Consider the following 14,564-nt stretch of genomic DNA (forward strand, 5'->3'; position numbering starts at 1 on the left):
CATAGTAGGGGATATGGAGGCAGAGTTTAGAGCAGTGACTCAAGGAATGATCATTTAGAACCTTCCCCACATGTGGCCCATATATATATATATATACAGTCACCAAGACTAGATAAGATTGATGAAGCTAAGAAGGGCATGCCGACAGCAACTGGATATAGATGTCTCTTGAGAGACACAACCAGGGCGGGTCAAATACAGAGGCAAATGCTAGCAGCAAACCACTGAACTGAGAATGGGACCCCTGTTGAAGGAATTAGAGAAAGGATTGAAAGAGCTGAAGGGGCTTGCAACCCCATAAGAACAACAGTGCCAACCAACCAGAGGTCCCAAACCATTACCCAGAGTATTCATGGACTGACCCATGTCTCCAACTGCATAGTTAGCAGAGGAAGGCTTTGTTGGGCACCAATGGAAGGAGAAGCCCTTGGTCCTGCCAAGGTTGGACCCCCAGTGTAGTGGAATGTGATGGGGGGGAGATGGGGAAGGGAACACCCTTATAGAAGAAGGGGAAGAGGATGGGATAGGGTGTTTATGTCCAGGAAACCAGGAAAGGGAATAACATTTGAAGTGTAAATTAAAAAAAAATCCAATAAAAAATTGTGTTTCAAGAACTGTTGATGCCAAGTATTTTAGGGTTGCTGTGTAACTAAACTGGATATAGACCAGAAGCAGAGCAAGATTGGAGACTCTGCCAAGTTCAGGGGACACATCCTGGTGATTACCAACAATGCATCAGTGATGACAGTAGGTTCTGCAGGTTGAGCCCAGTTCCAGAGTGACATTTCCGGTGCTAGGCCCATAGCTCCCTCAGGTCAAAACACTTCTTTGAAGCTATCTGCGTTGAAAAGTTACAGCTTTACTTTTTAAGGATACATTGGGTTGGAATGTTTATTTTAAGGATACATTGGGTTATAATATGAGAATTGTCCTATGATAACTTCTGTGTTAAATTTTACTGGTTTTTATCACATATTTCGTCCCTTTAGACCTCAATGTGTTCCACTTTACATAGCTTTATTTCTTTCAAAATGGTAGTTTTATTTTATTATAACACTGTAAGTTACCTGGAAACACAGCTTTTATAGAAAAAGCAGAATCGTGTGGTGATTTGGCCGCAGTACTGGGTACTGTCCTGCTGCAGTTGGTTGATATCAGGTGCACGTATACATGAGAGTGAGCACTCTCACAGCCAGCTGATGTGGGGCAGAGTGATGCCCTGAGCCACTGCCAGGATGTAGCAATATTGTCAGTACAAACACCCTGTGTTGACATGGTTACTACCAGGGCTATGGCAGCCAGGGTGGTAATTATCACCCATGCTGATGGTAGACCTGGCCAACAGCTGCTGTTTGCTGTGCGCTGGCTGCCTTTTTGAGGAGTTTCTTGAACTGGACCTACAGCCCCTTTGCTTTTTGTGGGGTAATTTGAGTCATGAAGACCATTTGTCCTCCAAACCGCTGCACTCTCATGTTCTCTTTCAGAGCGGGACTCCTGCTTTAGAGTGGCGTGCTCACCTGTTCGTTCCCGCTTACTGGATGTCAAGGTCATTTTTGTAAGCAGGTTCTCAGTCACGTACAGAATCTCAGTATCTTTTTTTAGAGTGATCTTAGGTTCAAAATGACTAAGGGTTCAGCTGATATCAAAGCTTAATCCAAACTGTAGTACCAAGTGGAAAGGTACTATTGATAATGTTTTTATACATTATGCTAAATTATTGTTATCAGAAATGGTTTTAAAATTTGTAAGCATGTAGTATATATGTAATTGTGCATGTATATATGTGCATGTTTGCATGTGTGTGTATGTGCATGCGAGATCTTGTCTGTGCGAGAGAGAGAGAATATATATATATTCTCATTGAGGCAATGTCTTCTGGTTAAACCCACAGCTAATATGGCTAATCTAGATTGCTGGCTTGATCCAGGGATCTTCTGTCTTTCCCCAAACTCTGCCATTACAGGTAGCCTGCCACTCACTCACATTTACATCAGTCAAATGCGATCAAATTCTGGTCCTTTTATTTGTAGGGAAAGTTTTGCTGTTGTTCTGTTGAATTCTGTTGACCTACCTCCCTGGACCCATTATTAGACTCATAGTTAAGTACACCTCCTTTCCTTTCCTTTTCCTCATCATTATTAAAATTATTAAAATTGAATAAGTAGATTTACCTGGAATATGTGGAAGGAAGAATGGTCAAGTACTTGGTCTGTTAGTTTGCGGCCAAGGTGCAAATGCTAGGATTACAGGCATATGCTGCCATGCTTGGTTTTTTATGCAGTCTTGGAGATCAAATCTTGGGCTTCATCTGTGCTTGGTAAGCTCTTTACCCACTAGGCTATGTCCCCAGCCCTGTGTCCTTTCTCTTTTTCCTTGATTTGTTTTCTTATTTTACTCTATAGAGTTTATCTTTCAGGTTTTTGCTTTAAAAAAATGTGTGAGAGAATTGTTCTACACTATGTCTCTTGTATTGTTGGTAGTACAGGTGGACATAGATTTCCATGCTGAAATAGTCTTAGAAATTTGAAGGTGTTTGTATTTTGCAGTGCTGTGGAGAGGTCTGATTTCATTTGACTTCGAGCCCTTTGCAATGTAACATCTGTCTCCTATAGGAAGATTTCTCTGTGTTTCGGATCTTAGAACTTTATGCTAACACAGTGGATAAGAACATTTTGCTTTTGAATTCATGGCACCAGGTACTTAGTGGTCTTTCAGCCTGGGGCTTGTCTCTTTTTGTCTTCAGGTTTCTTGAATTCTTCTTGGTTTAATTTCTGTGTGTTCGTAGCCCCTTCTTTCTGAGTGGAACTTTGAATATTCTCATAGTCCCAAATCTTTTGTCTGCCCTTTCCTTTTTGATTTTTTTTTCTGTCTTCAACTAAAAAGATGAATGAAGCAAAAAGTACTTAAAATTTTCGACTGATACTAGATATTTTTGTTGGTGCATAACTCTATATCTTTATCTATATCTATATCTATATATCTATATCTATATATCTATATCTATATCTATATCTATATCTATATCTATATATATATATCTCAACCACTCATTCTGTGTATTTTCCTTGGGAAACTCATATGAAATTGTTTATTAGGAAGGAGATATGCAGGGAGAAGCCTGGCTGACAGAGAGGCTCTTGAATAGCCTAGTAAGAACAGGGCCAAAGAACTTCAGGTACATCCCCAGTGTTCAGGGAGCTTATTTCTTTACATTACACATGGTAATGTCATGAAAGGATTGACACCTGTGGGTAAGTTCATAGGCCTGGTAGAAGGAAACTGAGGCACTTGACAGTAAATATGTGGACACACCAAAAGTGTCTGATCCTATGGTCAGATTCAAGGCATCTTAGTTAGGGTTTCTATTGTTGCAAAGAAACACAACAACCAAAAAGCAAGTTAGGGAGGAAAGGTTTATTCAACTTACACTTCCAGATCAAAGTCCATCACTGGAAGGCAGGATCAGAATTCAAACAGGCTGGAACCTGGAGGCAGGAACTGCCTGTAGAGGCCACATAGGGTTGCTGCTTAACCTGATTTTTTTATAGAACCCAGTACCACAAGCCCAGGGATGGCACCACCAGGGCTGGGCCCCCCTCCATTGATTACTAATTGAGAAAATGCCTTACAGCAGGATATTGGCATTTTTGTTTTGTTTTTAGCTATTTTACTGGGTTCTTACACCTCTATCTCCCTTCCAACCCTTATTCCACCCTTACCCTTTTCAACTCCCCAACACTAGGTCAGAGAGAAAGAAGATTAGAGGAGAAAGAGGGCATACTTCCTGCTGATTAGGGCTTTGTGTTCCTTGGGATAAGTTCAGTCTTCCTTGTCAGAATATTCAGCAGTCCTGCAATCCAGCAATAGCAAATGCAGCAGCAATGCAGCCACAGGACAAACCAGCAGGAGTTAGGGGAGCAGTAGCTGCCACAGGTCCTCTCAGGACTCTCCCATTTATAGCTTTCTCTGCAGCTGGCAGAGATCAGCCTCTGCTAGTGTACAAAGCAAATCATATTCACCTCCTGTGAAGCAGCCTCTTAGTCCACACTAGACATCTATAGTATGTGTGGATAAACAAGCATTGTTTGTTTCTGGCTATTTACTATCCACCTAACTTTGAAAACATATACAAGAGGTTAAATAAAGCTTATTTCTATAATTAGCTAAACTACAAGTTAACAAGACTACAAGTAAGATTATTTATAGATAACTAACACTGACTTGCATTTCCAATTTTCCTAAACAGTTTGCAATAGTAGTTTTCATAAGACTAGAACTTCAAATTACATTTAAGTGAGTTATATTTGTGTAATACATTGAGCAAGAATTGAATAAAATAACCTTAATTTTCTATCAATATACAGTAATTTATACTATTGAAAATATTTGAGACTAGTGTATTCAATAATCTACCTTTTACACTATTATCTTATATCCACACCTTTTTTTTCCCTGTTTATTCTTTTTATCATTCCCTCTCCCACTCCTTCCCCCTAACACTAGATAGGAGAGAAAGATAGGAAAGAAAAACAGGAGAGAAAGAAGATTGGAGGGGAGAAAGAACAAGAGAAAGAAATCCATGATTCTAACATCCTTTACTTTGTTTCCTTCCTGTCCATGACCAGTAACAACTTGTAACCAACCCCCTAAAATAATAAACATCTATAACTCACTGAATGAACAGAAACTACCCACCACACCTCCTGGGAATGGGGCCTCATGTTCTTCAAATTGCTTCCAATTGTTCGGGAGTAAAGACATCTTTTGGGGATCCTAAGAAAATTGGCTAGGTCCTGGGAGAGCTTGCTGTATCTTTTGTTGTCCAGTGTCTGTGGGATAGGAAAAGCTTAACTGAAGCAGTCTATTAGGCGGGGCCATTTGAGACCAGCGGTTTTGAAATTGACCTGTATGCAAGTTTTGAGAAAAAATAACTGAGGGAGTCAGTGAGGCTGGATGACATACATGGTCATGCTTTGTGTTTGGTCCTTTTGCTCTGAAAACACACAAACTTTTAAAGGCAATATAGGTACATTTTTGCATTAACATGTGTGTGGAATGTGCAGTGTGTACAAATCAGCTAGCCCTGTGTTTGAGCAGGTGAAATGCATCTTCAACTTTATAAGTCTGTTAGAACTGTGTAACCAAATTGTAATATAAATCTCCATCCATGCTAAATGTGATATGTAATAACTAGTTATGAAGACCAGGTAGTCAAAAGATTTATTGGCTATGCAGAGACATTCATGTCTCAGCTAGCAGGAGGTCGTCCTAGTCTTTAGGCCAAATCTAACCTGATAAGTTTTGATGGTAACCATATTTTCTTCATTCCCTGTAGAAATGTGAGCAAACAGCATCCTTGTCACAAAACTATTGCAGGCGTCCACTCTGATGTCAACACATACTTACTGTATATAGGTCGTCTAATTCCACAACCCAGTGTCTCTCAGATGTTGTTCCTTCATTGACATTAAGAAAATCTAAAGTTAACAAAGCACTATTTAGTGTGTGCCTGGGGGTGTTTACTCTTCCTTTTTGTTTAATAAGCATCTTTTTAAAAGTGAGATTAGTTGTCTATAAGACAACTGCTTATCTTGTAGGGTTGTGTGGTATACTGTGATGTGCTTTGTATTATAATATGCAAAGAATTGCTTTGTCTTATTGGATACATATGTGGGGGCATTATCAGTCTTATTTTGTGCAGGTATCCCCATAATTGACATTATTTCCAGTAAATATGTAATTATAGAATTAGCCTTTTCAGAACTCAATGCAGTTGCCCATTGAAGCCCTGAATATGTATCGGTGGTATGATATACAACCTTTATTTTCCAAATTCTGCAAAATGAAGCACATCCATCTGCCAGATTTCATTTCTTTTGGTACTCCTACAGTTACTCTCTGCAGGTAATAGAGTTTCGTTATACAGAGAACAAGTAGGACATTTTCTTATAATTTTCTTGGTTTGTCACCAAGTGATAGAAAATGTTTTCTTTAAACCTTTACTGTTAACATGGTGTTTTTCCATGAAATCTTGAGGCTTCTAACACATTTCCTATTAATAATTTGTCAATTTCCTCATTTCTTTGTGCCAGTGGACCTGGCAAACCTGTATGAGACTGCATATAAGTAATACATAATGGATAGTTTCTATATCTGGTGGCCTGTTGTAACAAAGTTAACTATGAATTATCAGGAATAAATTCAGTTTCTATTTGCACAACAACTCTTTTTGCATATTGAGAGTCAGTAATTGTAGTAAGAGATTCAAGAAGATCTAATAATTCCATAAGGATTGCACACAGCTCTGATTTTTTAATTGAAGTATATGGGCTTTGGAACCTTTTGCTTATTTTGTCTGATTTATAGTTTGCCATTCCCACCTCATTTTCATCAGTACAGAACATAAGTGCTTCAAGAATTGGTGGTCTCTTTACAATTCATGGGAGAACCCAATTACTTCTTTTTATAAACTGCAAACGCTTGCTCTTAGGATATTTGTTATTAACTTTTCCCAAATAGTTACTACAAGCTCTTTGCCAATTTTCATTGATTACCCATGACATAATCTCAGCATTAATAAGAGGCATTACAGTTTCAGCTGGCTGTTCCTGATAATTGACAGTCTTATTCTACCCTTTATGATTAATTCAGAAATCTTCTCTATGATTTTATCTTTTTAACTGCTTATGTGCTAAGAAAATTCATTCCCTTTGCATAATGAGACAAGTAGGAGACTGTGTTGAAGGCAAAAGTAAACAAAATATGATCAAGGTTATGATCAATTTGATCTTCATATATTTATCTTGCAGTCTGTGTTTTACCAGAGTTAATTATTTTTCTGCTTCAGCTGTTAATCATCTTGGATTGTTTAAGTGGGAATCTCCTTGTAAAGTCTGAAACAAATTGCTTAACTCATGAGTAGTTAATCCAATTGTTGGCCACAGCCAACTAATATCTCCCATTAATTTTGAAAATCATTAAGAATTTGCAACTGACTTCGACAGATCTGTACCTTTTTTTCTTTCCTTTTTTTCAGATCTGTACCTTTTGTCATCAAATTTTTTGTTGACTTATTTTATACCCCAAATAATTAAGAGAATCTCCTCTTTGTATTTTTTCAGGAGCAATCTGTAATCTCTAGCATGGAAGAATTATTTGTTTCCTTAAACATCTTCTAAAGTATGTGTCAGAATCAGTCAACAAAGTTATCTGTGTAATAATTAATAATAGATTGAGGAAATTGTTTATGAATTATTTCTAGTGGTTGTTGTACAAAATATTAACATAAAGTTAGACTATTTAACATTCCTTATGGAAGCATTTTCCAGTGATATCTCTTTATTGGACCACTGTTGTCACAAGTAGGTACCTTATCATGTTCATGCAGAGGAATCGTGAAAAGGTAATCTTTTAAATCAATTACTATTAATAATCCATGACTTAGGTAACAAAGAATGTAAAGGAATGCCAGGCTATAACAGATCCATTGGTTGAATTACTCTATTCAATCTTTAATCTGTTAGCATCCTCCATTTTCCTGGTTTCTTTTTATAATAAACACAGGCGAATTCCATGGGCTGGTAGACTCTTCTGTATGTTGAGTCTCCAACTGCTCTTGTACCAAGTGCCACGTTCTTAGCTAAGGGCCAATGTTCTACTCACACAGGCTTATCTGTCAACCATTTTTGGGGCAAAACTGTTGATGTTTCAGCACAGGCCCTTCTTTTAACTTGAAAACTCAATCGCTGTTGTCTTATATTTGCACAGTAGGCACAATTGTGCTTGTTTTGATGACACATATTAATCCCTCCCCAAGAACATCTACCATTTCCCCTAATTTCTTTATGAACTGTCTCTGGATTGCAGGAATATTAATCTGAGTATCCCACTGTTATAAAAAAATACTTTCCTTATGAATTTGTGGTATGTTAGCCACATAAGATCTCAACTTCCCTGTTTGCCCTTCTGGTCCCACATATTTAACTGGTACACTTTGTCTTATTTGAAATAACTTACCAATTCTCGTAAACTCTGTGCAAACCTTCTGAAGTAGTCATTCTGGATTCCAGGATTTTGGAGAAATGATAGTCACATCAGCTCCTGTATCTACCAAACCTATTTCAGTATCATTTACTTGTAGTTTTAATTTGAGTCTCTCATCTTTAACCACTGTTTGCCAGGAAACATGTTTTTCAGTGCTCCTAAATCGCCCTGTTCCCAAATTCCCTGGGAGCGGCTTTGTCCTTCATGTAGAGAAACTGAGCAGTTCTATCCCAGTGTTAATTTGCATCATTTTTTTTACATGTCCCATAATTTTAATTTCTTCCTTGCAATCTCTATCTGTAATACCTGGGTGCACAATGAATTCTGGGGAGCTGGTGAAACTCATGGAAGCATTTCCTTAACTGAGATGCCTTCCTTTCTGATGACTCTAGCTTGTGTCAGGTTGACAAACAAAACCAGCCAATACACAAGGCGGCATATGCACCTATCTAGGGTTCCTCTCTCTTGAGAGAGTGATTGGATTTCCTCTAGTGAAAAACAGACTTGTATACTATATTGGAATATTCCTTTTATGATCATGAATAAAAGGAAAATGCATTTACTAATAGTTCTTGCTTATTATTTTCTGGGTTGTAAAAGATTATGGTTCCTGCCACAGACATATTTCTAGCAAAGCCCAGGAACACACAAACTGAAAAAAAATATCCGTGTGAATAATAGCTCTGAAAGCACTGGCCAAATGCTTTCCAGGATGCTTCTATCTCCTATCTCCCTTTCTATTGGATATTTTATTTATTTATATTTCAATTGTTATTCCCTTTCCTGGTTTCTCCTCAAGAAACCCCCTATCCTATCCTTCCTCCCCCTGCTTCTATGAGGGTACTCCTTTACCCAGCCACCCACTCCTGCCTCCCCACCCAGACATTTCCCTACACTGGGGCATCGAGCCTTCCCAGGATAAAGGGCCTCTCCTCACATTGATGTCGACAAGGCCATCCTCTGCTACATATGTTGCTGGAGCCATGGTCCCTCCATGTGTACTGTGTGGTGATTCAGTCCCTGGAAGCTCTGGGGGGTCTGGTTGAATGATACTGTTTTTCTCTCTGTGGGTTGCAAACCCCTTCAACTCCTTCAGTCCTTTCTCTGTCTCCCCCATTAGCGACCCTGTCCTCAGTCCAATGGTTGGCTGTGAGCATCCACCACTGTATTTATCAGACTCTGGCAGAGTCTCTCAGGAGACAGCTAAATCAGGCTCCTGTCAACAAGCACTTCTTGGCATCCACAATAAGGTCTGGGTTTGTTATCTGTATATTGGATGAATCCCAGGATGGAGCAGTCTTCGGATGGCCTATCCTTCAGTCTCTGCTCTACACTTTGTATTTCTTCCCTTGAGTATTTTGTTCCCCTTTCTAAGGATTGAAGCATCCACACTTTGGTCACCCTTCTTCATGAGCTTCATGTGGTCTGTGAATTGTATTTTGGGTATTCCTAGCTTTTGGGCTAATACAATTATCAGTGAGTGAATACTGTGTGTGCTCTTTTGTGACTAGGTTACCTCACTCAGGATGTTATTTTCTAATTCCATCTATTTGTCTAAGAATTTGATGAAGTTACTGTTTTTTAATAGCTGAGTAGTACTCCATTGTGTAAATGTACCATATTTTGTGTATCCATTCCTCCCTTGAAGGACATGTGAGTTCCTTTCAGTTTCTGGCTACTATAAATAAGGTTGCTATGAACATAGTTGAGCATGTGCCCTGGAGCATCTTTTGGGTATATGCCCAGGAGTGGTATGGCAGGGTCCTTAGGTAGTGCTATATCTAATTTTCTGAGGAACCTCCAGACTGATTTCCAGAGTGGTTGTACCAGCTTACAATCCCACCAACAATGGAGGAGTGTCCCTCTTCATATCCTCACCAGCATCTGCTGTCACCTGAGTTTTTGATCTTAGCCATTCTCACTGGTGTGAGGTAGAGTCTCAGGGTTGTTTTGATTTGCATTTCCCTGATGACTAAAGATGCTGAACATTTCTTTAGGTGCTTCTCAGCCATTTAGTGTTCCTCAGATGAGAATTCTTTGTTTAGTTCTATACCCCATTTTATAATAGGGCTATGTGGTTCTCTGAAGTCTAACTTCTTGAATTCTTTGCAAATATTGGATATTAGCCCTCTATCCGATGTAGGATTGGTAAAGATCTTTTCCCAATCTGTTGGTTGCCATTTTGTCTTATTGACAGTGTCCTTTGCCTTACAGAAGCTTTGCAATTTCATAAGGTCCCATTTGTCAATTGTTGATCTTAGAGCATAAGCTTTTGGAATTCTGTTCAGGAAATTCTCCCCTGTGCCCATGTGTTTGAGGCTTTTCTCCATTTTCTCTTACATTAGTTTCAGTGTATTTGGTTTGATGTGGAGGTAGCTTGATCCACTTGGACTTGAGCTTTGCACAAGGTGATAAGAATGAATCAATTTGCATTCTTCTACATGCTGACCTCCAGTTAAACCAGCACCATTTGCTAAAAATGCTATCTTTTTTCCATTGGATGGTTTTTGCTCCTTTGTCAAAAATCAAGTGACCATAGGTGTGTGCGTTCATTTCTGGATCCTCAGTTCTATTCCATTGATCTACCTGCCTGTCTCTGTACCAATACCATGCAGTTTTTATCACTATTGCTCTGTAATACTGCTTGAGGTCAGGGATTGTGATTCCCCGAGAAGTTCTTTTAGTGTTGAGAATAGTTTGTGCTATCCTGGGTTTTTTGCTTTTCCAAATGAGTTTGAAATTGCACTTTCTAACTGTGAAGAATTGAGTTGGAGTTTTGATGGGAATTACATTGAATTGCTTTCATCAAGATGGCCAGTTTTACAATATTAATCCTGCCAATCCATGAGCATGGGAGATCTTTCCATCTTCTGAGCTCTTCAGTTTCTTTCTTCAGCGGCTTGAAGTTCTTGTCATACATTTGCTTGCTTCGAGTCACACGAAGGTATTTTGTATTGTTTGTGACTATTGGGAAGGGTGTTGTTTCCCTAATTTCTTTTTCAGTCTGTTTATCCTTTGAATAGAATGTTACTGATTTGTTTGAGTTAATTTTATACCCAGCCACTTTGCTGAAGTTGTTTTTCAGCCATAGGAGTTCTCTGGTGGAATTTTTGGGGTCACCTAAGTATATTATCCTATCATGTGCAAATAGTAATATTTTGACTTCTTCCTTTGCAAATTGTATCCCTTTGATTTCCTTTTGTTGTATGATTGCTCTGGCTAGGACTTCAAGTACTATATTGAATAGGTAGGGCAAGAGTGGACAGCCTTCTCTAGTCCCTGATTTTAGTGGGATTACTTCAGGTTTCTCTTCATTTAGTTTAATGTTTGCTACTGGTTTATAGCAATACTCTATATTGCTTTTACTATGTTTATGTATGGGCCTTGAATTCCTGATCTTTCCAAGACATTTATCATGAAAGGGTGTTGAATTTTGTCAAATGCTTTCTCAGCATCTAATGAAATGATCATGTGGTTTTCTTTCTTCTTTGAGTTTGTTTATATAGTGGATTATATTGTTGGATTTCCATATATTAAACCACCCCTGCATCCCTGTGATGAAGTCTACTTCATCACGATGGATGATCATTTTGATATGTTCTTGGATTCGGTTTGTGAGAATTGTATTGAGTATTTTTACATTAATATTCATAAGTGAAATTGTTCCGTATTTCTCTTAGTTGAGTCTTTGTGTGATTTAGGTAGGTATGAGCATAATTGTGGCTTCATAGAAGGAATTGGGTAGTGTTCCTTCTGTTTCTATTGTGGAATATTTGAAGAGTATTGGTATGAAGTCTTCTTGCAAGGTCTAATAGAATTCTGCAGTAAACCTATCTGGTTCTGGGCCTGTTTTTGGTTGGGAGACTTTTAATGTTTGCTTCTATTTCTTTAGGTGTTATGCGCTGTTCAGATGGTTTATCCAATTCTGATTTAACTTTGGTACCTGCTATCTGTCTAGAATATTGTCCATTTACTCTAGATTTTCCAGTTTTGTTGAGTATAGGTTCTTTTTAGGAGGATCTAATAGTTTTTTGTTTCTTCAGTTTCTGTTTTGATGTTTCCCTTTTCATTTCTGATTTTGTTATTTTCGATACTGTCTCTGCCTGCTGGTTAGCCTGGGTAAGGGTTTGTTTATCTTGTTGATTTTCTCAAAGAACCAGCTTCTGGTCTTGTTGATTCTTTGTATAGTTGATTTGTTTCTAGGCTTTAGTTCACCAGCTGTGTCCTTGTGCATGAAGTTCCTATGAAACATTCCCATCTGTCTGGGCGGGCTTCAATTTTTTGATATTTTTTCCAATAACTTATTTGGCTAAATATTGTGGCACAGTCTCACAATTAGAAGACCTCCTGAGACAGAAACAAAATTGCTAAAAGTTCTAAGCATAAGTGTTCATATTGGTTTCAGGTCAGTCAGGACTCCTAACAAAACCTTATCTCAAGAGATAGGAAGGAAAAAATACTTTGTATTAACATGTGTAAACATATTTCTGTCCCATGTAGCATGTTTTCCAGCCCTTTGTTTCCTCGTTCATGTCTTTAAGTATAGAGTCAAATCAATACACCTTTGTCCTTTATGACTTTTTAAGCATATGTAAGTTCTAGTTTTAGAAAGACATTTCTGTAGTTGAGTTTCTTAATAAATTCATATGTAGTTGAATTTCATTTTGTTTGTTTCATGTAAACTTTCTATCTATCAGAATTTACTCACTTATTTTGATACATTTGGATGTGCAGGACAGACTGTGGTAGGAGAGTCTCTTCTGTCACTTAATTCTAGGATTGCATTCAGGCTGTTCAGCTTGGCAGCACTGCCTGAACCCTCTGGCTATCTCACCAACCCACACAGAATTTATTTTGATGAATAAAATGTGTGAGTATTCATTTACTTTTTTTTCTGGATTATCAAGCTGTTCCAACCTCAATCATTGAAAAGCATAGCTTTCGATGTAATTTTAAGGTTGCTGCTTGTGTTGGTTAATGTATTCTTCAGTATGGTTTAGTCTCTGAGCGTTTCAATTCTTGTTCATGTTCCTTGCTGTTTCTCAATATTTATCTTAAAAATATTTAAATATTAAATAAAATCCATCTTATTGATTTTTCCCAACATTTTTATTTAGTTCACCTTGTTTTTTTTTTTTTTTTTTTTTTTATGGAGTTGTTTTTTTTTTTTCTTTTTTTTTCTTTTTTTTTATTAACTTGAGTATTTCTTATATACATTTCGAGTGTTATTCCCTTTCCCGGTTTCCGGGCAAACATCCCCCTCCCCCCTCCCCTTCCTTATGGGTGTTCCCCTCCCAACCCTCCCCCCATTGCCGCCCTCCCCCCATAGACTAGTTCACTGGGGGTTCAGTCTTAGCAGGACCCAGGGCTTCCCCTTCCACTGGTGCTCTTACTAGGATATTCATTGCTACCTATGGGGTCAGAGTCCAGGGTCAGTCCATGTATAGTCTTTAGGTAGTGGCTTAGTCTCTGGAAGCTCTGGTTGCTTGGCATTGTTGTACTTTTGGGGTCTCGAGCCCCTTCAAGCTCTTCCAGTTCTTTCTCTGATTCCTTCAATAGGGGACCTATTCTCAGTTCAGTGGTTTGCTGCTGGCATTCGCCTCTGTATTTGCTGTATTCTGGCTGTGTCTCTCAGGAGCGATCTACATCCGGCTCCTGTCCGTCTGCACTTCTTTGCTTCATCCATCTTGTCTAATTGGGTGGCTGTATATGTATGGGCCACATGTGGGGCAGGCTCTGAATGGGTGTTCCTTCAGTCTCTGTTTTAATCTTTGCCTCTCCCTTCCCTGCCAAGGGTATTCTTTTTCCTCATTTAAAGAAGGAGTGAAGCATTCACATTTTGATCATCCGTCTTGAGTTTCGTTTGTTCTAGGGATCTAGGGTAATTCAAGCATTTGGGCTAATAGCCACTTATCAATGAGTGCATACCATGTATGTCTTTCTGTGATTGGGTTAGCTCACTCAGGATGATATTTTCCAGTTCCAACCATTTGCCTACGAATTTCATAAAGTTGTTGTTTTTGATAGCTGAGTAATATTCCATTGTGTAGATGTACCACATTTTCTGTATCCATTCCTCTGTTGAAGGGCATCTGGGTTCTTTCCAGCTTCTGGCTATTATAAATAAGGCTGCGATGAACATAGTGGAGCACATGTCTCTTTTATATGTTGAGGCATCTTTTGGGTATATGCCCAAGAGAGGTATAGCTGGATCCTCAGGCAGTTCAATGTCCAATTTTCTGAGGAACCTCCAGACTGATTTCCAGAATGGTTTTACCAGTCTGCAACCCCACCAACAATGGAGGAGTGTTCCTCTTTCTCCACATCCTTGCCAGCATCTGCTGTCACCTGAGTTTTTGATCTTAGCCAATCGCACTGGTGTGAGGTGAAATCTCAGGGTTGTTTTGATTTGCATTTCCCTTATGACTAAAGATGTTGAACATTTCTTTAGGTGTTTCTCAGCCATTCGGCATTCCTCAGCTGTGAATTCTTTGTTTAGCTCTGAACCCCATTTTTTAATA

At 38.7% G+C, this 14,564-nt stretch overlaps 1 protein-coding gene across 16 annotated transcripts in view; it reads left to right on the forward strand.

The window, feature by feature from the left end:
- Positions 1-14,564, forward strand: part of Marchf8 (membrane associated ring-CH-type finger 8) — a 117,528-nt gene that overhangs the window by 20,825 nt on the left and 82,139 nt on the right. Inside the window, exon 1 of one of the 16 annotated variants that reach the window (XM_087657632.1) lies at positions 1,485-1,546. The gene's annotated coding sequence lies outside the window, so the exon portion shown is untranslated. 16 annotated transcript variants of the gene reach the window in all.

The sequence above is a fragment of the Rattus norvegicus genome, chromosome 4 (genome assembly GCF_021556685.1).
Source record: "Rattus norvegicus strain SHRSP/BbbUtx chromosome 4, alternate assembly SHRSP_T2T, whole genome shotgun sequence".
In the NCBI taxonomy this organism is placed as follows: Eukaryota; Metazoa; Chordata; class Mammalia; order Rodentia; family Muridae; genus Rattus; species Rattus norvegicus.